Source organism: Cryptomeria japonica, chromosome 10 (assembly GCF_030272615.1).
Source record: "Cryptomeria japonica chromosome 10, Sugi_1.0, whole genome shotgun sequence".
Taxonomy (NCBI): domain Eukaryota; kingdom Viridiplantae; phylum Streptophyta; class Pinopsida; order Cupressales; family Cupressaceae; genus Cryptomeria; species Cryptomeria japonica.
In genome coordinates this window covers 183,411,540-183,438,296 of record NC_081414.1, presented here as the reverse complement: position 1 = coordinate 183,438,296, position 26,757 = coordinate 183,411,540, and the positions used below count along the sequence as shown (strand labels likewise).

Sequence of the window (26,757 nt, the reverse complement as noted above, 5' to 3'; positions counted from 1 at the left end):
TCCTAGAAGTGATGAAGGAATATTTCTTGGTTATTCATCTAAGAGAAAGGCATATAGATGTTTTAATAAAAGATTGCAAAAAATCATTGAGAGTGCATATCTGAAGATAGATGAACAGTTCAAAGGTAATTCAAGATCTGTAGATTCATAATCGACAATTGAGATGATCATAAATGAACCTACATTGAGTGCACTGGTACAAAATGTTGATCCAGTCACATCGGCATCATCAGAGAATTCCATAGTGACTGAAGAACAACAACAAGTGAATAAACCTAGGTATGTAAGTTTGAATCACTCTGAGAGTCAGATAATTGGAAATAAGTATCATGGTGTAATGACAAGAGGAAGATTGGAAAATGAAGAGGTATGCTTAATTTCTCAAATTGAACCACCATCTATTTTTGAGGCATGTGAAGATAAACATTGGATCAAAGCTATCGAAGATGAATTGTAACAAATTGAAAAGAATAACACATGGACATTGGTTCCCCGACATAAAAACAAAAATGTAATTGGAACTAAATAGGTATTTATAAATAAACTTAACGAAGATGGTAAGGTAATCAGAAATAAAGCAATATTAGTGTGTAAGGGATACTCACATAAAGAGGGAATTGATTAGAATGAAACCTTTGCACCGATTGCTAGAATTGAGGAAGTCAGACTATTTCTTGCATTTGCAGCACACAAGAACTATAAAGTATATCAAATGGATGTTAAATGTGCATTTCTGAATGGTGATCTTGAAGAGGAAGTTTACATTGAACAACCTGATGGATTTTCTTTGACAAATGACAAAGATATGGTTTGCAGGTTAAGGAAAGCTTTATATGGATTGGACAAATATCTTTTGCACCTTGGTTACACTAAAGGTAATGCTGACAACAACTTATATTTCAAAGTGACTAATGATGACATCTTGGTTATTGAATTTTTTGTTGATGATATCATTTTTGGAGGAGAAGATGGATTGTGTAAGGATTTTGCTAATAAGATGCAAGAAGAATTTGAAATGTCTATTATTGGGGAGATAAAATTATTTTTAGGATTGCAGATTTCACAGATTGATAAAGATATATTCATATGTCAATCAAAGTACTTGAAGGAACTACTAAAGAAATTTGGTATGGAAAACTCTAAACTGGTAAGTACTCCTATGCCTACAACTAATAAACTATCACTGAAGGATGATTCAGCCCCTGTTAATTTGACAAGATATAAATATATGATTGTAGGTTTACTGTATTTGACACAAACAAGACCTGATATTATGAATGCAGTATGTATTGTTTCAAGATTTCAGAGTAATCCTAGAGAAAATCATGAATCAGCAGTAAAAAGGATTTTCTGGTATTTACAAGGCACACCAAATCTTGGTTTATGGTATCCTAAAGATGAAAATTTTGATCTATGTGCATACACTGATGCTAATTGGGCAAGAGATGTAGATGACAGAAAGAGCACCACAGGCGGGGCATTCTTTCTTGGTAGCAAAATGATTTCATGGTTGAGCAAGAAACATGGTTGTACATCATTATCAACGGCAGAATCAAAATATGTTGCAGCAGCAACCAATTGTACTCAGGTATTATGGATTAAGCAAATGTTGAAGGACATAAAGGTAAAATGCAAAGAGCCTATAATTATTTATTGCTATAATTCAACAGCAATTGATATATCAAAGAATTTGGTATTTCACTCTAAAACTAAACATGTTTCTATCAAATACAATTTTTTGAAAGCGAATGTAGAAGCAAAAGAAGTAAGATTGGCTTATGTGAATACTAAAGAGAAGATTGTAGATATCTTTACAAAGCCTTTACCTAAAGAAGCCTTTGAATATCTCAAAGAGCATCTTGGGGTAATACCCTCACTGGTAGAGACTTAGATAGTTGGAGATTGGCATCAAACCGGTAGAATTTATAGAGAAACTTTTTTTCGGCTTTGATGGAGGAGAGCTACTTCTCAGGGGGAGTAGTTGGATAAGTTGGTATTTGTAATTGGTTCTATGAACTGGTTGTATCTGGTATTTGTATTTCTTTGGCATTTGATGTCAAAGGGGGAGAGATATCTATGGAAAAACATTATCCTTTGGGGAGAGATTACTCATTAGGGGAGAGATTTTTACTCTCTACACTTGTATTTTGATTTCTGGTATTGATCTATTCTAGAGATTGTTGGTTTTTGGTTTTTGGCATTTGGCACTTAAATGTTTTTCCATCTTGTGTTGCCATCAATGCCAAAGGGGGGATATTGTTGGTATTATGGATGTGTTGCATTGTTTTTGTCATTGATGTCAATACTTATCAACACTTATCTTTCTGGAGATTTTTGGTTATGTTGAACCAACACATTATGTTCACGGGCATGTTCAATGACTTATGCACAGTCATCGATATCTGGTTCACCGGCATGTTATATTGTTCACCAACACTGAGGATGATATGTTATCATTTGGAGATTACTTAGTTATGTCGAAGACATGGTTTGGACACTTGTTTTGGTGATTTGGTTATTAGTCTAATTGAGTTGGCATATTTGTTGTTACCGGCAAATTGGTCTAGGTTATGGACCGACAAGCGTTATCTATTCCAGATCAACACGACTCATTATGGAGATGGTTTAATCAATTAATATTGTTGTTGAGCCGACATGATGCATCACATCTTGACTTACTTGTAATACATTTTATTGTAAATTTGTTAGTGAGCCGACCTACACATTTGGTCTTAGGTTTTGGTATATATGTAAGATCTCATTTGTGAGATTATGTGGTAGAAGAAAAAATGAATGTAATATGGTATGGTAAGGTTGTGATATTCGGTATATGCGAATATAAGCAGAGCTACTCATTCAGACATCATTTGAAGATTCAAGGAAGGTTTGAAGAAGACAATCAGAGCTTAACAGGTACTGAATCCAGCATATGGAGATGCTACTTTGAGTAGTATATTATCATTGGATTTAATCATCCAATTGTAGTTAGTGTGACTCTCATTTTGTGATTGAGCAGTGAGCTCTAGGCAGTTGGCCTTTCTGCATGTGCAGACCCCATTTGTACACACATACTATTTGTAGTAGTATCATCTGATTGTGGGTAAGGTTTCCCACCGTGGTTTTTCCCCTTACAGGGTTTCCACATACAAATATATGTGTTATGTGTTGTGGATGTTGTTTCTTTTTCTGTTTCATGCATTAAGCTTCACCGGTATTGTTATTAACTGTTAAAATGTCAACCGACATTAAGTTTGGTTTACCGGTATTATGCATCAAGTTTGATTAAGTTATATTTGGGTTGAAATTAATAGACAGCTGATTCACACCCCCCCCTCTCAGTTGCCTCCGGGTTCTAACATACCAGAGGCCTATTTGATCGAGCAAAAGATCTGCGGATCTCAGATTTGTGTTGTAAGGATTGTTTTGTAATCCTGGGCTGCGGTCTAGTATGTGTAGTCATTGAAGGCATATGTAATTCATTAAATGGTTATAATGATCTATTTATCCAGTTACTGGTTAGGTTGCTCTTTATTTGTTTACCGATTATATCTTGTGTTCTGCTATCGGTTGTTGGTATCTTGCTTGGTGTTTTGTGTTATAGGCTGCAAGGGGGGGATGTCCTTCATTGATCTCGCTACCTTGATTGCGCTAATCAATGAAGTAGATATTCTGAAGACAACCTTCCACACTTATAATCATCACTGAGAATTTTTAGTCATGTTATTTGTGCTCATTAATGCCCCATTCACCTTCTAAGGATTGATGAACAAACTCTTTTAGCCTTTCCTTTGTAAATTCATCTTGGTCTTCATTGATGACATTTTGACCCTTATCAAAACATCTACAACACCTTGATTTGACTTTACAACTTCTTGCACATAATCAATTATGTGCCAAGTGCTCCTTTGGTCAAAATCAAATGGAGTACCTTCGACATGTATTCTATACCCAACAAGTGTTGAAGTTCACCTTAACAAAATTCATGCCACATAAACATGGCCACAAACCAAGACACTTAAGTCCATTTTTAAGTCTTACTGACCGCTATTGAAAATTGATCAAAGGATAGGGTAAACATACCCACACCATTGACTACTTTGCTAATAAAGGATGCCTTGTGAATGACCACCATAGTACATGCATCTAAGGTACTCAAATAGGTGTGTACAACACTTGTTCTATCCATGCTTGATTTCTTCAAACCATTTTTCATTAAAAATGATACTTGCAAAAATACCATTCACATTATTTCCATGTAAGATGGTTAATCTCTTTTCTTCACCAACAAGGTCATATTAAGGGCACAATTTTACATACTATGCCTATATGAAAAGGAAATGATGACCATCTTACATGTTAAAAGGTAGTGGTCATATTTGATTGGGAGATATGTTTATATCAAAATAGATTTCTAGTCTAAAAAATTTCATGGAGCAATGAGTTTCCTCCCTAGCTCAACAAAAATAGGTCATGAAACTCATGGGGTATGACTATGAGATCACTTATAAGAAGGAAAAATAGTATGTGATCACTAATGCTCTCACCCATCAATTTGTGTACTGTTTTTCCTAAAGTTCCATTTCCATATCACTTTCTGATTGGAAGCAAAATCTACCAAATTTTTGTAGATCCTACTTTATCACCCAACAATGCTCTTAGGATGGACAAAATTTACAATATAAAGTTTTTGTAGTTTTACTTCCCAAGTCTAATTTGCATAATAAAATTCTTCGTGAATTACATGCCTCTCCCTTAGCTAGCCATTCAAGGTTTTTGAAAACAAATGAACATGTTTCTCAAATTTTCTTTTAGCATAGGCTTAAGGAGGATACCGAGTTGTTCATTATTGAATGTGATATTTGCTAATGTCACAAGGGTGAACTAGTGGCAACTCCAAGCTTTCTCTAGCCATTGCCTAGTTTGACCTAAATTTGGATAATATTTTCATGGATCTCATTAAGGGCCTTCACAAGTTTGGTGGCATATTAGTCATACTAGTGGTGGTCAGTTGCCTCTTCAAATATGACTACTTTTGTGTCTTGGCTAGCCTCTATACCTCCTAGAGTATAGCATTCTCTCTTCAATTTTATTTGATTGTTACCCAACATATAAAAGACATTTCTAAATAGAACTACTTAGCATAACCAACATAATATTGAAGATGAGCTCTAACTATCACCCCCAAATTAATGGCCTAACTTAATTATTCAACAAATTATTGAAAACACATTTTCAATATGTTTTCCTCCGAGCAATAACACCATTAGGCATACAAACATAAAAATGACCTTGTATGAAGAAAATGATGGGTAGAAAGCAATGTCTCTTGTATCTTACATTAGTGTTGTAGTCAAATGATTCATGTAAATATCCACATGGCTTAGAATTGCATGAAGCAATAGGTCAATCAACATTGCTTTAAACATTATTAATGGTTTGGTTATATGGGTTTCCTTTGATTACAACCTTATAAATAGTCCTCCTTGCACAACAAAGGTTTCCAAAAGCGTTTTCCTAAGTTCTATAACCTTTACAAAGTTCTTCAATGTATTGACCCAATATCTTACAAAATAAAACTCCTACCTCCCTCTCATGTTCATCATATCTTCCATATTTTTGGTTTGATTTTTTTAAACATGTCACCACTCAAATTATTATTTTTGAGCTTGATGTTGAAGGATACACGATTTTCTAACTAGAAACAAACTTGCTTAGGCACTTACTAACTTAAAAACCACACACTTATTAAGGTCTCATTCCAATGACATGGCACGCATCTAAATATGTTACTTGGGAACCCCTTCACCACATTCAATAACAATTACCTTCCCTTCAACTTTGAGGACAAATATTGTCAAGGGGAGGAGATGTTAGGACATGCCTCAGTCCTAACTCTTTCCTTATTGTAATGAAGCATTATGAATGCATATGCTTTGGGAGCCACCCCTTGAGCTATTATAAATAATTCAACATGCTTAGAAAATAATAGTTAGCTTGAATATAACTAGTTTAATTATGAGGCATGCGTGATTTACAAGCATTCATGAATTATATTGTATTGAACATTGCTCAAAAGATGTTGCCCTTCGAAGAAGTCAATAATATTCTATAACATAATCTTGTCAATTATTACAATATTATTCCTTTGTTTCTATTTTAATTAAAAAAATTGTATTTCATGTTATTGACTAATCCCTTACAAAAAGAAAACATTACATTATCATCTCAAATTATCACTTATATTTAAATTAATTTTATCTAATTACTTAACACTTTTTTAAATAATCTTAAATAAATTTTTTTTTAAATTATTTTCCTCCAAAAATGAATCATAAATTTTTGTAAATATAACTTAATTTTGAATTTTTTTTTCCCCTTTTACAAAACATAATTGTAGTTTTGTATTGAAGTTTCAACTTTACTAAAGAAAAAGAAATGGGCTCTTGACTCACACAATTTCATTCCAATCTGTCTTGAACCAGATTATTTTTAAATCAATTTAATGTGAAGATTTAGTACTCAATCGATTTTTTTTAAGCTAATCTCTACGGAATAATTAAAGAATAAATATATCTTTTTGCTTGGGAATTGTTTTTCAAAGTATTTATTATAAGAAAAACGAGACGTTCTTCTGCTTTCAATCTCTAGTAAAATTGTCTTTTTGTAGATAACGTATAATGGTCAAAAACAAACAAGGAGCCTATAGCTCAGTGGTAGAGCATTCGACTGCAGATCGAGAGGTCGCCGGATCCAGCCCGGTTGGGTCCTTTTGAAATGTTTGAATGTCATACATGGCCATTTTCTGTTAATCTCTGGTTCTCAGACAATAACCAGTCCTCATCTGAAGCACATTTAAACTGAAAACAAATTGATAGTTTAAGTTTTTTCTTAGTTTCCCCGTCAATGAAAGAATACCATTCAAAGTATTTTGATTGTTAAGTTTTTTTAACATCCTCTGCCATTATGATTTCCTCTCTTTGGAACTCTGCAAATCTGAATCATCTTTAAAGTAATTTTGGTCTTTAAATTCTTTTTTATAATTTTGCCGTTGAGTTTAAATATTATATTTTAAATTTTGATTTGTTTAGATGGTATATTTGAATCACAGTCATTTTTCAATAAGATGGATTTGGGCATGATTCAGATATTAAACTTTTTTAATTGGATTTGAGATAATTATATTTTGTAAACTTTAAAATTGTATGAAGATTTGATTCAATTTCATAATTGTAGATTTGATGTAATTTTGATCTAAATCTATAAAGTTTATCAAGTTTGAATGTTTTTAAGGGTGATGGGTATTATTATTATTATTTTTAATTTTGTTGGTAATTAGGTTGAAATATAGGGGGTAGAAAGTAAGATGTTATAGGTTATTGTTGTTGGCAATATGTGTTATAGGCAATTTCCATTGGTCAACTTGAATGTGTTGTCATTGGTGTAAACTTGAGGAAAACTTGATGTCCTTGCATACTTGTATACAAATGGATGGATATAGTTGAAGAAGGTAAGAAATGACGTGTGATCAAAATGAGATATTTGAGAGAGATGGTTTGACATTTGAAAGAAATGGTTTGATATTTGAATATGGTTTGACTCAAATAAAGACATGGAATCAGCATGATTGAAGAAAAGCAAGACAATCTAGAAGACCAACAGATGTATGGTATATATATGGTAACACATGGTTACATATGCTTTATCACTTGATTTTGGGATGCAATTAGAGTTAGTGGATTAATAATTGAGTTGGATTCATACTTATGATGTTGAGGAAAATTATCTAAGGGTTGAACAATGTATTTTCCTAAATTTGTGAGTTGCTATTCTGGTTTGCATCCCTCTACATTGCAAGATTTAGTCTTGTGAATCTAGAGTTCAGTTTGGTTGACCATAAGGAGTCTATTTATAGGATTTAAAATCACACACATTTTCGCAGTAAGATTTATGGTTGACTATCTTAGGTGTGCACTAGAACAAAATGATGTGTCTCAGAGGTTTACTAGAATGCTTTGCATTCTTTCAGATGGATATATTTTGTTGTGTGGACTTGGGTATGTGAATAGTAAGGTTTATGGGTGCATCCATATGTGCTTCGGATGAATTAGTGTTCTACAATACTATATCCAATATGTTGATGTGTCACAGTCTGTTTGGAATGCCCTATTTCTATTAGCTCAATGGGCTTCTTCTTTTGCACCAACACTTAATGATCAATTTATTTAGGAGATGATTGTATGGATATTGTACATAGCTTACATTGTTTACATCTTGATCTGCATGACGTTTTTGGTTTCTCGTCGTTGGTGTTAAAAAGATGAGTTAGCAATTTTGATAGTTTTGATGTTGTTTGGGCCAACATCACCGGTTCCTTCATTTGCAATTGATCATGACTTGTCTTATTTTCTTTGGAGGATGTGTTGTGATGTTTTCGGGTGTAGTTATTCTTTGGGTTGATCCACAACATATTTTTTTAATGATACATATGTTTGAAGTTGACCTATATTGTATCACATGTTTCATTTCAAAAGCCTTTTCCAAGCCAACCTAATTGGTATTTTGAGGTGTTGTGGAGCATATTTATAGAAGAAAAAATCATTTTTGAAATTTATCAAGTGAACACGAAGTATATTAGTTGAGTATAAGGTGTGAGAAGTCAATATGATAGAGTAGTTGTGCGAAAAAAGGAGCGCAACATTCACATATGACATTTGCTTCTTTTATAACACTTCAACTCATATTTTTATCATTCAATATTTCATGTATTATGTTAGCAAATATTGTGTCTCCTCAATAGGTTCATTTATCTTTGTATCTTTCTCAGCAAGTCCATCAAGGACCAATGAGCTTCCTCAGGTAGTGAGCCTTAAAACAAATATTGTAAACTTGTTCATTTATATTGTGAGATAGCTCTCATCATGATTTTTCCCTCATTGGGTTTTCCATGTAGAAATATTGGTGTTCTTGTGTGGTGCATGATTTGTCTTTATTTCTTTCTTTTAGTAGATCTAATTTAATGCTTAATTTGCAAATGAATGTTTAAGTTTAAGTTAATGTTGATTCACCCCCCCCCCCACTCTCAACATTCGAGTGTGTTCAGAAGTTGTGATTAAGTTTAAGATATAATTGTGGCTAGTTGAGAAAGATGGTTGGGTTTAGAAAATGGATGGTAAATGTTGGATTAGTTGTGTTATTGAAGGGAATGATGTTTGAGGTTATGTAATATTTTGATTAGTTAAGGTGAGTGGGGTTTGGGTTTGGATGTAAAGCATGGTTAATCCTAGTGTCTATGAAGTGGATTTGTTGGGCTTTGTGGAAAATGATTGGTATCTAAACCTTAATGAGAGGCAAAGAAATACAATCCAAGATATTTTTTGGTGTTTTGGAAAACTTAATCTAAGAAAATGATAGAAATGTTATAATAATTAAGGATCAATGAATAAGGTCCTCTTTTGGATTTAAGTGGGAGGTTCTAATGTAATAATGATAAACATATAAGACACAAGAAAAATCTTGAAATTAATTAGGTGAGAGTGAATTTTAGTAAAGGCTTACAATAGAATTAACTACTAATACCATCTAACAAATGGGGGATATTTAGGGAGTTCCACCAAAGGGTGTGATCCGTTACTAAGGATGGAAAAATAATTCACCTCAGGTCAATTCTTTCTGAACACATGGAGGTACATTATGAGTAACTCTAAGGGGTGATCCACTTCCCTTCCACCACATTAAAAGATGACTGAATGATCATATATAGGATATGCAAACATTATATGAGAATTATAAATATGCCATAAGAGCACAACAAGCCTAATCTATGAATTTGAAAGTGTAAAGATGCAAAATAGTCAAGAGAAGAGATGTAACACCTCTCTAACCCTAACATAACAAAGCACGTCTTATGATAGTGAACATACACTTAGATGCAAATGAAGTAAGTATTGAAATAACAATTAATGTAGATAGAGATATTTGTTAGAACTAGTGGTCACTATGATGATAATATTTCTACTAATATGTTGGCATTTTGCATATAGATTGCATTAATGATATGTTGTCATTGATGTCAATTGAATCAGTGAATGATATTCATGATATGGTTGATGTTATTGTTGTTATTGCTATTGTCTTGTAACTAGTATGATAAAATTTGTGGAAGATATGGTAAACCAGTATGGTAGTTTGTAAGTTGAACTGGTGTAAAGGGTTAAACCTTTCTATGTTTTGTAACCGGTAAACCCTAACTGATCAAAGTTTGTTGGTTTAAGATCTGATGTTGAGTGGTAATGATAGTGACACCACTAAAACATTTGCCCTAAAATTCCGATGGCGGTTTCCGATGGAGAAGGTATATTATGAACAAATTTGATTTTTTTTTGAAAAATTGCTCGCATTCGTCGGAATTCCGACGATAATTCAATATATGTTTGTGGTAGAGAAGGAATTGGCAATGACATTTGTGTTTTTTTACAAAAAGTGCCCGCGTTCGTCGAAATTCTGACGACAGCAGGCATTACTTAAAAAAATAAAAATACCAAGACATTTCAAATCATTTTCGCAGCCTCTTCCCATCCTCTGGTTGCCACCCCAACAGCGTATTCCCGCCCACAATTCCACCTCTATTTGCTAGAATCCCCTAGCCTTTCCTTCGCCACTACTCATTGCTTGTTCCTGGTCATAGTTGTTTAGGCGAGAACCACTGGTCAAGCGGTTAACTAGTTTTTGTTCGTATGGTAGAATTTTCCTGGAACTGGAACAAAGCGCAAGATCTTTGAAGTGAAATCTTTCACTCGGCCGTGGAAGGAACTTGAAGAAGGATTGAAGGCCCCCCACTTCGTGGTCGTGGTGTGGTTGACTATCTATGCATATAGTGACAAACCCCAACAACTATATCGATTGAGTTTGTGTTTGCATACATAATGCCACAACCGGTTTTTTCTAGGCGATCATCCAAGCCTTGAAGCAGACCCGTAGGGGAGAGATTTTTTTGATCTTAACACTTTTTGTTTTCATGACATTTGAGTGAAGTAGACCACAACAACAATTGTTATGGAACCCAGGAAGCTGCTTGAAATTTCATATTGATCAACCTTGTGAGTAAACCACGACTCCATTGGGTTTGTCATAACAATTTCAGCACCATCCATGATTAGTCCATCATCTTTCATGATTAACAGTAGCAAACTTATCCAATGTCACATAACACCATGCAATGAAACTTAAGACATAACTCATTATTCTTCTATATGAGATTTTTTAACCAAGATTATCATATTTCAGCTTGTGTGATAAGTTTTGGCATGGGAATCAACTAATAGATAACATAGATATTTATCATCAACCTCCTTTTTTTTCACCAAAGGGATAAAAATTTATTAAACACAATGAGAATTACAGAGCAAGAAAGTAGATACATAACCTAATCTAATCTCCATTTGCATAATCTAAGAAGGTAGACACAACTAAATGATCTTGAAATAATTGCATATGAAGGGGGCTATTAGAAAAGAACTTATGTACCATGCTAGTCTATGTAGCTACTACTAATTATTGCATAGAAATAGATACATGTGTTAGAATGTGTTGAAATAGTAGCTAGCTCGATTACCTATCTATTGTGTTTTAATATTGTCAATGACAATTAAAATACACATGTATTATCTATTATGTAAATTGAACTTAGGGCTGGGCCCAAATACATGTAACTTGTAATTATGTATTGCTTGGGTAAGACCTATATATAATGTAACTTGTGCATAGGACATGCCCTATAAATGTAACTTGTAATTTGGTCTGAACCTAATTGGGTGATGTAACTTGTGGTCCTATATTGAATGTAACTTGTAGATAGGGTAGGTCCAATATGTATTTTGAGCAATTATGTAATTGGGTTGGGTCCAAACTCATGTAGCGTGTGATAAAGGCAATCAAGCAATAACGTCTTAATAGGTCAAGACTTATTTGGATGACATACATAATATTATTATTAAATTAACAAGGCAGGCTGACTTGAGACTTGACACCACAAGTCAAGTATATAAGCAAATCATTTGCATGGCATAATGAATCTATAACATACAAGGCGAATTATTCTTAAGGATGTCAACACATGAAATCTACTCTCCAACATTTGGCGATCTCTCTCTCTCTCTCTTGTGCGAACTTGCTCCTCATCCATTGTGTGAAGGTTGGTTGTTAGTGTCGTGCCCTGTGAAGTGTACTTGTACCTGCAAACACAATGCACTCAATAAATCATTACAAGCAATGGTTAGTAAATTGAAATAATGAAAGACAAAACCATAGTCAATCGACTTATTGCCTCCTAGTAAATGCGAGTATAAAAAATGCTCTCAGATCTGATTATGCATATTTGAGTGACTTGACTACACTTAGATGGAGGACTTGAATGATGAAAATGCATGATCTAGCAAGAATATCATGATTAAGCTATATGATTTCATGATTATTCTAGAAAATAAGCTAGAATGAAGATGCAATTAAGCTACAATTGAGCATGATAACATTGCTAAGATGATAAACTAGAAGCTAGATACCTATAGTAATGATGCATAAGATGAGAATGAGATGAGATCCATATTGCTCCAAAATGAGGTCTATTTATAAGATTTTCAAGGATAGGGGTGAGGTGGCAGGAATCAACGGTCAAGATTGATCTGAAGATATCAATGGTTAAATTGGAAGAGGTTGGCAAAGGGGGTTGGATTAAAGGGAACATCTATCATCTCTATGGTGACAAGTGTCAAGAGGCTTCTAGAAGGAATTAGGTGAAAGGGAACACTTAGTGACAAGTGTCACAAGGTTCTAGAAGAAGTTGGATGAAAGGGGACATGGTGGTAGGTAGAATGGGTTAAGTTTAGGAATGGTAGAAGTTAGGAGAATTTAAATTTAGAAATTCAAATAATAGGAAAAGGCTAATTAATCTCAACAACTCATAATTGATTTGTTTTAATTAATTAGGGGATTTAGAAGAAATGAATTTGATGGGGGGAATTAATTAATTTGAATTAATTAATCAAAGGGGATTACTGAAATGAACCTATTAAATAAATTCTTAGATTTATTAATAAGTAGATGAAAAGGGTAATTTAATCAAATTGCTTAGTGAATTTAATTAAATTGGGGAGGGAGATTAATTAAATAATTGCTTATTTAATTAATTATCTTCAAACCATTTTTAGGTGTATACATTTTACTGCTCTTTGAAGCCAGGTGTGATGACACGTTGATTCAAAGAATAATCTCATTTTGATGTTGATATTGATTTGATAGGATGCCCCAACTCTTGATTGCTAAATTTTGGTACGATGATGCCCCCTTGGGAGATCAATTGAGATAATTGATCTTTGGAGTGTTTTGGATCTTTGCGAAATTGATATCTTGATAGATTTGATTTGATTTCTGCAATGGTGTTTGATGAAAGTGTGAGTTCTTTGATTAGCTTGATTGCTTAGATTGATAAGATTGAAAAATCTTGATTGATTAGATTCATAAGATCGAGATTCAGTCTAGTTTCAGGAAGGATTCATCCTGTATAAGACAATGATGATCAAAGCGTCTGGTTTGAGGAAGGATTCATCCTGTATAAGACATGATCAGAACATCTGGTTTGAGGAAGAATACATCCTATATAAGACATGAGAGAATCTATTAGGTTTGATTGATTGATTTGATTTGATAAGGTTGATTAGATAAAGAATTGACATTTTGTTGATATGAAGTTGCTAAAATTTTTGGATATGCTAATTGTTGATTCTGTTGAGAGAGTAGGATAAGATTTTCGCTGGGTCAACAATATCTGGAGAGAGATGAGTCATTATTCTGCTTGCGTATACACTTGTGATGATACTTTGATGATTCATGTGATAGATTTAACCTTGAATAAAAGGAGCTTGTATGATCCCATGCAAGAATGAAATGCAAGCTAAAATGCAAATGAAATGCAATGTGATGCAAACTATGATCGGACCAGTCACTGGATTATTTTGTGTTTTTGTCATCATTGATCTTTTTGAAATGTGGGAAGTGAGTGCAAACATCAATGGTATAATTAAACCGTGATGACCTGAGCACTTCTTTCTTGGATTTAGATATAGCAAGTTAGCACAAGCATCAAGGAATAATTGAACCGAGATGACCCGAGTGTTGTTTTCATAAAAACAAGCAGTATTAATCATTTTAATACACAAATTGAAAATGTCTTCAATGATATTCTGATGATCATGTCCCAAGACAAATTTGCACATATTAATCATTAATTTTCAGATAGTAGACAAGAAAAATATCATGTTTCTTCCTTGTTCCTCTAGTCAAAGACATCCTGGAGTCACTCAGAAATCATGATAGTGAAAATCAATATAGAAAAGTTGAACAATCATGTTACAATCATTATCCAAAAAGATATTATCCACTGAAAAGTGTGTGATGTGCTTAGATTGACTTTGTGATAGCTTGATAATTGATAGTTTGATCTCGTGTTCAATGTTGGATATGTCTCAGTTTTCCGCTTGATAAGAGTTGTCTAACTGTTTGTTCTACCTGTTTGATTAAACTCAAAATGATCCAAAGTTTTGCCCATAGCCAAGTGCAGGATTTTGCCCCAAGCCTAGAAACAAAGTTGTTATGATATATCCAATGATCCAAACCATGGCAAGAAGGCACATGGGATGTATGTGTATGTACAAAAGATTTATGATGATTAGCACTGATGGAGGATGAATGCAAGTGAAAAGAAAGCATGAATTAATAGATGGAAGAGCTAGCTGACAGATAGCGCCTGTTTGCCAGGTTTTCACCATCTGTTTTTATTGCACTTTTTCTGATATTTGATTTTTTTTCTTTTTAAATTTTTTTTTTTTTGGATTTTTCACTGTTTTTTATTTTTCTGATTTTTCACTGTTTTTGATTTTTTCTGATTTTTCAAACATAGAATTTCTTCAGGTGCATGCTATTGATAGGTTCCTCAAGCTGATCTTCATCCTGTGTTGATAATTGATATGCTCCTGATCCAAATACTCTTGTGACCACAAATGGACCTAACCAGTTTGGTTCAATTTTTCCTTTCTTTTCTCGATCTGCCTGGTTGCATGGATTTTCCTTTAGCACTAGTTCTCCCACTTGAAAGATTCATGGTTTGACCTGTGATTATAGCTTTGACACATTCTTTGTTGATATACCTTTAGATGATCAAAGGCATTTTGTCTTCGTTCATGGATCAGTTCTAACTCTTGCAATCTAGATACTCGTTGTTCTTCATCTGGGATGAGTCCTTTTAGTGATACACGTAGAGAGGGTATCTCTACTTCGATTGGAAATATAGCTTCTGATCTATATACAAGAGAGAAAGGTGTGGCAGCTATCGGTGTGCAGATACTAGTGTTGTAAGCCCATAGAGCAGGGTTCAGTTGAATATGCCAATCTTTCCCAGCATTGTTCATTGTCTTTTTGAGGATTTTCAGAATAGTTTTGTTAGATGCTTCTGCTTGCCCATTTCCCTGTGGATAATATGGTGTGGAGAATCTGTGCTGGATTTTGAACTTCTCACATAGCTCTTGTACGTCTTGATTCTTGAATGGTTGCCCATTATCAATGATAATGGTCATTGGTATTCCATAGTGACAGATGATATAATTCAAGATAAATGCAGCAATTTGATTTCTTGTGATGTTTATGAGAGGTACCGCCTCAATCCATTTTGTGAAATATTCGGTAGCTACTAGGATGAATATGTGACCATTAGATGAAGAAGGATTTATCTTTCCTACCAGATCCAGACCCCATTGACAAAAAGGCCAAGATGTTGCTAAAGCATGAAGTTCTTGTGCTGGTGCATGAATCAAATTCCCATGGATCTGACATTGTTTGCATGTTCTTGCTATTTTAAAAGAATCTCATTCCATAGTCGGCCAATAATAGCCCATGCGTATGAGTTTTTTCGAAAGGGTAAGACCACTTGAATGAGTGCCACAAATGTCATTATGAACTTCATGTAAGGCCTTCTCAGATTCTTCTTGTTCGAGACATCGTAAGAGAGTATCGTTTAGACCTCATTTAAATAAGGTATCTGTGACGAGAGTAAAATGGGAGGATTGGCAAATAAAGTTTCTCTTTTGATTCTTTGATAAGTCAAGAGGTAGGATGTTATCTTTCATGTATGTGTAAGTTTGGCCATTGCAGGAGGAATCATGTCCAATAAGTTGACAAATGGTTTGGGAATCATGACAATTATAGGCGGGATGAAACAACTCTTCTACCAAGAATTCATAACACTGTTGATTTTCTTGTGTCTGCAATAGAGAAGCAAGTGTAGCCATGGCATCTGCTGCTTTATTATCATTTCTTGGAATCTGTTCAAAAGTTATTTCTACAAAGTACTTATTGATATCATCAACAATCTTTTTGTAAGGCATTAATTTGTCATCTTTTGTTTCATAGTCATCATGGATTTGATTGGTGACGAGCTGAGAGCCTCCAAAGACCTAAAGTTGTTTAATGTTCCATTCTACAACCATTTTGATACCCGTTACCAATGCTTCATACTCTGCTATATTGTTTGTACATGGAAAGCTTAACTTGTATGCTTTCAAGATTGTATGCCCTTGTGGTGTGATGAATAGAATTCTTGCTCCTAATCTGTGTTGTGTATATGAACCATCAAAGTATAGTTGCCATGTTTTTGTTGTAATTGTTAGGATATCAGCATCAGGAAACTAAATCTGTAGAGGATGATTATCTTGAAGTGGTGTTTCTGCTAGTTGATCTACGATGACTTGTCCCTTGATAGCTTTTCTGTCAACATATTTGATATCAAACTCGCTTAGAATCATGATCCATTTTGCTAATCGTCCTGTCAATGTGGCTTTGTTGAGAAAATGCTTTAGAGGATCGATTTTAGCTATTAACTTGATGGAGTGAGATAGTAGATAGTGTCGTAATTTTTGTGAAGAAAAAACTACTGCCAAGCATGCTTTTTTCGTTGATGAATAGTTGACCTCATATCCCAATAGTTTTTTGTTGATGTAGTAGATGGCTCGTTCTTTTCCTTCATTATCTCGTTGTGCAAGTAAAACTCCTAATGATGCTTCAGTGGTTGATACGTAGAGTAATAATAGCTTTCCTTGAATTGGTGACACTAGAACAGGTGGTTGCATGAGATATACCTTGATCTTGTTGAATGCTTCTTCACATTGATGGTCCCATTTGAAATTAACATGTTTGTGCAATAGGTGAGTAAATGGTTGACATTTATCTGCTAATTGAGCCACAAATCTTCTGATTGACTGGAGTCTTCCTTGTAGGGATCTTAGTTGACTAATATTCTTGGGAGATGTCATTTCCATGATTTCTTTAACCTTAGCTAGATCTACTTCAATTCCTCTTGCTGAAACAATGTATCCCAATAGTTTTCCTGAAGTAACACCAAAGGCACATTTCTTAGGGTTTAGTCTTAGCTTGTATTGTTCTAATATGTCAAAGATCTTTTCCAGTATCTCTATATGTTATTCTCTGTTGTATGATTTAGCTAATATGTCATCCACATAGTCTTCCATTAATGTATGCATCATGTCATGAAATATAGTTGTCGTAGCTCTTTGATATGTAGCACCTGCATTCTTTAATCCAAAAGGCATGAAGTTCCAGTAGAAAGTACCCCATGGGCATGTGAAAGTTGTCTTTTCTTGATCTTCGGGTGCTATTTTGATTTGATTGTATCTGGAGAAACCATCCATTAGAGAAAACATGGAGTGTCCAGCAGTTACATCTATAATGATGTCGATGTTAGGCAAAGGAAATTCATCCTTTGGACATGCGTTATTAAGATCTTTGAAGTCTATGCATATTCTAATGCTTTTATCTGGTTTTGAAATAGGAACAATGTTGAATACCCATTGAGGATATGTTACAGGTCTGATGAATCTGAGATTTAATAATTTCTTTAGTTCTGCCTTGACTAAGAGAGCGATATGCGGATGCATTTTCCTTAACTTCTGTTTGACTGGTTTCGCTCCTGGGATAACATTTAAGTCATTCATAACAAGCTCTAGATCTAACCCTGGCATGTCTGCATATGACCAGGCAAAATTGATTTGTCGTTGTTTGAAGAATTCCACATATTGTTGCATTTCTATCTCTAATAAAGAAGTAGTTGGATGAAGAATCTTTGGTTGCTTTGTTGTGCCAATGTTAATTGCCTCTATTGGTTCGATCAAAATGGATGATCTTTCTTGATAGTGCTTAGGTAAAGTGTCAAATATCCCATCTTTCGGCGCCTCAAGGAGGTTTTCATTGTTAGATGTGTCCTTTGTTTTCACTTTTTCTTGGTCTAATGTTGCCAAGAAATGGTTTTCAACTTTAGACCTGCTATTGTTTTCTTTATTTTCACTTTTGCAACTAGGAGATTTGGCACCCACTTGACTGGAAGATGCATTGCTGAAATTCCTGAATAAAGTTGTTACGGGTTTGATTGCGTTAAGATATATAGATATGGAATGGTCATTTGGAAAGGTATCAATAGGAGTATGTCCTTCATTTTCCCAATCAATAAGCTCAAGGTGGATTAGAGGTAGAGGGTCTTCAGGTTGGTATGTTTCAAGGGTTCCCAAGGTCATGATGGATGTATCAAAGTTTTCAATATATATGTCGATGTCTAAAACGGTACTCTCATTAGAATGATCTCGCGTAAGTTCTTGATCATCCTCAGTTAAGTCCAAGTTAGCCGAATGTGATTCTAATTCAAGTGAACTAGTTCCTGACATTTGTCCAGTATACATGTGAACTATATCGACTTCTATATCTCCTTCAAAGCATTTTTCTTTAGCTAATTCTTCAGAGTGATAGGAATCCCATTCCCATCCATTAGAATCTCTATTAGTTGCAACCTGTAATCTACAGATTTGGTCATAGAACATTTCTTCTGCTTTTCTGGCTATACTTTTTCTTCTTTCATATTCAACCTCTTCAAGACTGAGATTGACTTTTGTCAACTTTTCTATGAGTTCTCCTAAATTTATATTAGCTTCTTTCTTGTTTTGATTGAGATTTAATGTTGCTTGAGAGATGTTTTTAGTTTGTTTCTCTTGTTGATTTGGAGCTTGCTTCTTTTACCATTTTGTGTTTGTTTGTGGTTGTTGTTTAAATGATTTTTCTTCCCTTTCAATTGCCAGTTGTTCTTGTTTGTTTTCATTTTTCTCTTGTTGTTGACTAAAATATGTGTCTTCCAGTAGAGTGACTTGTCCATACCCTAAGCTTATTTTGTTTGTAATCTGCTGAGTATGAGGTTGAATAGGTTCTGAGATACCTTCTTTTCTTTTTCCTATAGGGCATGTCCCAGTGTATCCCATCCTTCGAAGAATGTTGAATCCTTTTCCATATTTTTTTGTAGGTATTCTGACATTGTTGACCTTTTGTTGAACTTCTTTATCTTTGTATAGCCATTGTAGCACATATTTGTCTTTTGTCTCCTCTGATAATGTTCCAGCACTAATAAATGCTCCATCAAATATTGGAAGATGTTTCACAGTTGGTTGTTGTTTAGAGCTTGATGGTTTTCCCAAGGATTTAGGAGAAAGTGGTAATTGTGATATTGAATATTCTTCGTTCCTTTGATCTCTTCGCTACATTTGTTTTTCCATACTTGATAGAATAGAGGCAAATTCTTTTTCCTTGGATTGTGTGTTCGAAGATGTCGCTTCCCTATTATGAGGAACAATTACTTCCTGAGCCATTTTTAGATTGATACAATATTGGAATGGATTTACATCTGCAAATATTGTGATTTCTTGTCCTTCGTAGGGAAATTTGACACATTGATGATAGGTTGATGGGACAACTTGCAAGTCATGTATCCATGGTCTCCCTAGGAGCACGTTATTGATAGGTCCAAGTCTAGAACTTGGCATGCTGTGTCTTTTTGTAGAGGTCCCACTTTGATTGGTAGTATCACAATTCCCTTGGAGGAACGTTCTTCTTCATCATAGGCTTTTATAGTGATCCTTTTCCGGACATCAACTGCATCTTATGAATATCCTAAGGAACAAACAAGACTTAATGAACAAATATTTAGGCCAGCTCCACCGTCTATTAGAACACACTTGACTCGCATTTTGTGAATGAGGACTTCAATATGCAAGGAAGCATTGTGAGGGTGTTGCAAGGACATGTCATCTTCGTCAGTGAATAATAAACAATGAGGGGTTGTGAGGTGTCCCACCATTGTTTGGAATTGATCAATATCAAGATCTTTGGATACTGTTGTATCTACCAATGCTTGTTCAAGAATTTCTTTATGTGCAGGTGAAAGTTTTAAAAGCTCCAAGATTGATATTTGGGCAGGTGTTTTCTGCAATTGTTCCACTAGATTATATTGTTTTGTTGTAGTGGATGTTGTGTTTGTTGTAGGACCCGGCAAAACAACTTTTGCTTTGCTTCTTGTAATAGCCTGAGCATGTTCTTGATTTTGTTTTTCTTTAACTACAATCACATTCACCACATTGTCATATGTATGGGCATAGTTTACCTTTGCTTTACCCTTACCATTATTTGTTGTTGATGGTTCACCTTTCTCATAGTTGGAAGTGGAGTTTTAAAGGTAGTATTAGATTCATTTGTTGTATGTCCATCTCAGTTATTATGCCATTATCAATTAAGTCTTGTATGACATGTTTCAACTTTTGACAATTATCTGTGAGTTGTCCCTTGTTTCAATGAAAATCGCAATATTGATTATCATTCCACCAAGGTGGTTTGATTTGAGGTTCGTAGTTCCTTTCTTCTGGTAAAGTGATCAATTTGTTTGCAAGAAGTGTCTTTAGTGCTAATCCAAGGGGTTCACCAATGTTTATAAATTGTCTTCGAAAGAAGGTTTTGATAGTTCCTCTTTGGTGATTGTTGTTTCGTTGTGCTACTGCTGAGTGAGTAGATAAATTGAAAACTAGTTGCTTTGGTTTCACATTGTTGTTGTCTACTATTCCATTATTGATGACATTTCAATTTCTATTCCAAAACTTTGGCTTATCATTGTGGTTGTTGTTATTGTTGTTGTTAGGAGGATGGACTCCTTTGTATATTTTCAACTCACCTTTCTTTATCATGGCTTCTTCCATTCTGATTCCATTATCAACCATTTTTCCAAAGCTTTGATTTCCTTGCATTTTTAAGTAATAACTCATTTGATCATTTAAGTTGTCAATGAACATGTCCATTTTTTCGTACTCTGGCAATGTACAAGGATACCGCGATGCTAAGTGTCTCCATCGTTGTAAGAATGTCATGAAGGGTTCTCCACTTTTTTGTTTAGTGTTACATAGGTCTAGCATTGTTACTTCATGTTGTATGTTGTAGGAGTATTGTGAAACAAACTTATCCACCAACTTTGAAAATGATCTGATTCCAAGTATAAGTTTGGAGAACCATTCCATAGCTAGTCCAATTAAGCTTCTCGGAAATAGTCTCATTAAGTAGGTATCCTCATGTGCAAACTCCATACTCATTGTGAAAAATTCTCGTATATGATCTTGAGGGTCAGTGCTTCCATCATATTTTTCATATCTCAGAGTTTCAAAATCTATAGAAAATGGTATCATGTTTAAATTTCTGTCGAAAGGATAAGGATAGATTTCTTGAAGTGAGTATTGTCTAACATTTCCTCTTTACATCTCTTGGATTTGTGTTTGCATTGCTTGTAGTTGTTGTGTGAGAGTCATGATAGGATTATCAAAATGATTTGTTCTTGCATGACCATTATTTTGCATTCTAGGAGGATTGGGATCTCTTCTTGTTTCATCTCTAGCTCTTCTTGTATCCTCATTGAATTGAATGTTATTCAGGATTTCTACTTCATCTCTTCTAGGTATGTTGGTTTCTTCATTGGTTCTGGTGTTATTGGGAATTGATGTGTCATTCATACAGAGACCAAAGATATCCTCATATTGTTTGTTATTAGGGGGAGGTTCATTTTTCTTTTGTGTCAATTTATTCACATCAAAATCTTGGGAAAGTGTAGCACCAGGTTTGGCTAGCATTAGAAAGTATTTTTCTTTTTCTTCCTCCAACAATTTTTGCATAAATTTGTCGAATTGGGGATCTTTCTTGATGTCTCTGATGTTTTGTTCTGTTATTTCTCCTTCAACTTGTATTTCATCTTCATGTTCCATGATTATATGTTTTTTGATTGTTTTCAAGGTTTCGATTTCAGTCTCTGCGATCCTTCATTTCTGAGCTCTAGTTAGAATGAGCATACACGTGTGTTATTTTGCTTAGGATTCGATTGTCCAAAAGGTTATTTTGAGTAAGTGATCAATAGTCAATTTCAAGGCAATAGAGTGATATGACACTCAAAGAGAATTCAAGTGTTTAAAAGTTTGCAAGTTTTTCGATCTTCGGTTTAGGAGTGCAATGGTGATGATTTGATAAGAACCAAGTCCAGTAGGAACGATATATCCTACGATGTGGGACAAGGTTATTCTAACCAAACGTTTCAGTTTCATGATAAAGGATGATTGATCCTAATGAGAAACTATGTTTGAGTGATCAGTTTACCAAATAGGGTGATAATGCCCTTTGAGATGTTTAGATCTTGAACTTGTTGGGGGTGAGCACTTTGAAAATATTAAGGTGTTTACCTTCTAGAGTCTGATTTTGATGGGTGATAACTTGACCAAGCAAATCGAGAAAACAATCTAAGAATAGGCTGACATATAACAGGTGTTTATGTTTACTGCAAATTGATCAGGCAGAAATGGTAAATCTAAAATAGACATGTAAGACACGGCTCTGGACTGACAAATGCAGAGTTTCGAACGACAGGATATGCAACTTAGAACGACACAAGATATGAGTCTGTACGACAAAGAAGAAGTTTTCATGTAAAAAGTAGAGGCTTGTACGAAACACTTTTCTTAACCATACGACAAAACAGCTGACTTGTACAACACCGAATGTTGTGTAGCATGACACAAAATTTTATGCAAATAGGTTCATAGGACAGAGATCATAACCAGATAGAGATAAAAATGCTTGTTTGGTTGAATTTTTGATAACTGAAGTTTAATGTTTTGCTTATGTCTTCCAGTTTTTTGGATGTCTGATTTGTCAATTTAGGGATGAATACATAGAAAACACATGATATGATGAATGACTCCAATCAAGCTAAACCCTAAGGAATTTGTTTGAGAGTGAAAACCTTTGCTTGCTGACTTAGGTACACACCCAATAGCTAATCAGAATATAGCCACTGAGTCTCATGCAATGGATTTTCAACGCCGTATTATCTGACTCCAAACGCTAATGGGGGCATGATATGGCAAGTGTCTTGTGAGAGTTACTATCTCTCTTGCACAAAGATTTTCATCCTTTCAGAGGTGAATCAGGTAGCTTATATTTTAACCAGCACTAGTAAGGGATCCGTTCGGTGCGTCGGGGTATAAACTCAATTAAGAGGTCTCCCAGCATTGAAAACTAAGGTCTGATATACTCGAAGGTACGGAGGAGAGCTATTCCTGAGCACTGTTGTTGCTTTGATTTTCATCAAAAACACATTTATTTTATAGTGGGTTGGATTACTTGGCATTAGTCGTTCCCACTTAGGTCATTCCTCTCTCACCGGCCTTAAGGGCTAAGAGTTATTACTCCTTGGGAGGGTAGGCCTGCTAAAGAAATGCACTAATGAAAGCAAAAGATGAGTCTAGCTTTCTGATCACCTAAGAAAGGTGAGAGCATACTCACCTATCATCAAATACATGAAATACATGATTGTTCATTTCCTTTAGCAAAATTGAAGTGTGCCTAGAAAACTTTAATGAATACACAAAGTTTAGTCAGATTCATAGGCAACCTGCAAAATAGATCCATTAGTAGCCATTGATTAGTTTTTGGAATTATGTCTTTGACAAGCGTATCTTCTTAAATCGTCCCGCAAGAAAGAGTTAGGCTACCAAGAATCTCACAAACCAGTCAGGGTTAATGTTAGAAAATCTCGAATTAAAATTAGAAAACCCTAACATGCAGTCTGTTAAAATCACATAGACAGAGACTCGTACGACACAATTTTCCACTTAGTATGACACAAAGTTAGATTTCGTACAAAGACCAAAATGAATTCATACTAGTTAGAATTTTTGCATCCAGAAATTCGTACGAAACATAATTAGTTGTAATACGATAGTGCAAATCAACTCATACGACATGGGATCAACAATTTGCAATGAGTAAAAGGATGTCATATGACGGAAGAATCACCTGATATGAGTTAGGATGGCCTATCATCCTGGGCTTAAAGGAAGTTTGTACGAGTGAGAAAAGCAACTTGTACGAATTTCTGAAATAGAGCCTGATAGAGATGAAGTTTATTGAAGATTAAGAGGCCAAAAGAGATGATTCCAGCCTCACGGTGGGTGCCAAAATGTCGTGCTCCATGAAGTGTACGTGTACCTGCAAACACAATGCACTCAATAAATCATTACAAGCAATGGTTAGTAAATTGAAACAATGAAAGACAAAACCCTAGCTAATCGACTTATTGCCTCCTAGTAAATGTGAGTATAAAAAATGCTCTCGAATCTGATTATGCATATTCCAGTGACTTGACTACACTTAGATGGAGGATTTGAATGATGAAAATGCATGATCTAGCAAGAATAGCATGATTAAACTATCTGATTTCATGATTATTCTAGAAAATAAGCTAGAATGAAGATGCAATTAAGCTACAATTGAGCATGATAACATTGCTAAGATGATAAACTAGAAGCTAGATGCCTATAGTAACGATGCATAAGATGAGAATGAGATGGGATCCATATTGCTCCAAAATGAGGTCTATTTTTAGGATTTTCAAGGCTAGGGGTGAGGTGGCAGGAATCAACGGTCAAGATTGATCTGAAGATATCAATGGTTAAATTGGAGGAGGTTGGCAAAGGGGGTTGGATTAAAGGGAACATCTATCATCTCTATGGAGACAAGTGTCAAGAGGCTTCTAGAAGGAATTAGATGAAAGGGAACACTTAGTGACAAGTGTCACAAGGTTCTAGAAGAAGTTAGATGAAAGGGGACATGGTGGTAGGTAGAATGGGTTAAGTTTAGGAATGGTAGAAGTTAGGAGAATTTAAATTTAGAAATTCAAATAATAGGAAAAGGCTAATTAATCTCAACAACTCATAATTGATTTTTTTTAATTAATTAGGGGATTTAGAAGAAATGAATTTGATGGGGGGAATTAATTAATTTGAATTAATTAATCAAAGGGGATTATTGAAATGAACCTATTAAATAAATTCTTAGATTTATTAATAAGTAGATGAAAAGGGCAATTTAATCAAATTGCTTAGTGAATTTAATTAAATTGGGGAGGGAGATTAATTAAATAATTGCTTATTTAATTAATTATCTTCAGACCATTTTTAGGTGTATACAGTTAGGTGATACTAAGGATAAATATTGAAAAAGTATAATAATTACACTAATACATATGTCACTCTCATGCCTTCCTTAATTTGATATAAGGTCCCTCTATCCTGTTAATGCATGATAGCCTCGGTAAGATAAATGATTGAATGAGAGATAAATGAAGTCTCTCATTCAATCATCTATCCTATCAATAAACTATGATGAAGAATTCAAGCTATTGTTCCTTCATTTGATGATCATTCTTAAATTTGTATATATTCAACCATACTTGCAAAGTTCTATCAATGCTTAACTACCGATAATCATCGGTTGTAAATCTCATAGCACAGAATACCGAATGGTATCAGTTTACATTAAAACCAATGCACTCTGATTAATATCAGTTAATATATTAACTATGAACACTGATTGTTATCAAGCTTAACCAATGCACTCTGATTAATATCGGCTAATATATTAACTCTGAACATTGATTGTTATCAGGCTTAACTAATACATACCGATTAGTATCGGTTGTCTTGCATATGACAGACACGTCGATTAAGTATCAGGTGGTTTGTTAAATGATATACACCGATTTAGGTTTCTATCCTCCTCTTTTGTTGACATACCCTTCCCCATTGTCTAATATATCTATGACTTTTTCAACAACTTTTAATATCACAACAAGAGATAATTTTGTATGAGTTTCTTAAAGCCAACTTTATTACTCTCCCCTTGAAAAATTGAAGAAAAAACCATAAACAAAATGAGGACAATCATTTTTTCAAGCATCATCAATTATTCCACTAATGAATGTCATGATTTGGAGATTAAAATTCAACAACTTATTGTAGTTCTAGTAACATTTAAATAAAAGGTGACAATGAGTAATACACTCACCATATCCCTTCTAAATGACATTTATAACCTATTATGTTTTTATCTTGCTATATGACATTGGTAGCTTAATTACCTATTAGGGGCTCATTGTCATTCATGGTACTACGATTTCATGTGCAATCATACTTGGGAGGCAACATAATAGCCTAGTTCTTCTTGTCTCTACATTGTGGAGCAAGAATAATAGTTGTCAATTGTTCCTCTTTTTTAAGGATCCACTTTACCTTTGTTGATTTTTATCTTTTATAACTTGATATCCTTTTTTGCATAGAATTGTCCTGAATCCAAATTCTCCTCTTTCATTGTTTTGTAGGCAAATAAACAAAGACATCGACCTCTCCTCTCTACTTATACACAAAATGGCTAATTGAAACCACTTCATATACACAAAATGTCTCCTTGCACTGATCGAGTCTAAAAAATGTGATACCCTTGTTCAACAAGGGTTGATAC

The 26,757-nt window shown here is 34.4% G+C and overlaps 1 non-coding gene across 1 annotated transcript; it reads left to right on the top strand.

Annotated features, from left to right (window-relative positions):
• The first annotated feature begins 6,695 nt into the window (after positions 1-6,695).
• TRNAC-GCA (transfer RNA cysteine (anticodon GCA)) lies at positions 6,696-6,768 on the top strand. Its single transcript has one exon. It is a non-coding gene; the product is annotated as a tRNA-Cys (tRNA).
• The last annotated feature ends 19,989 nt before the right edge of the window (positions 6,769-26,757 follow it).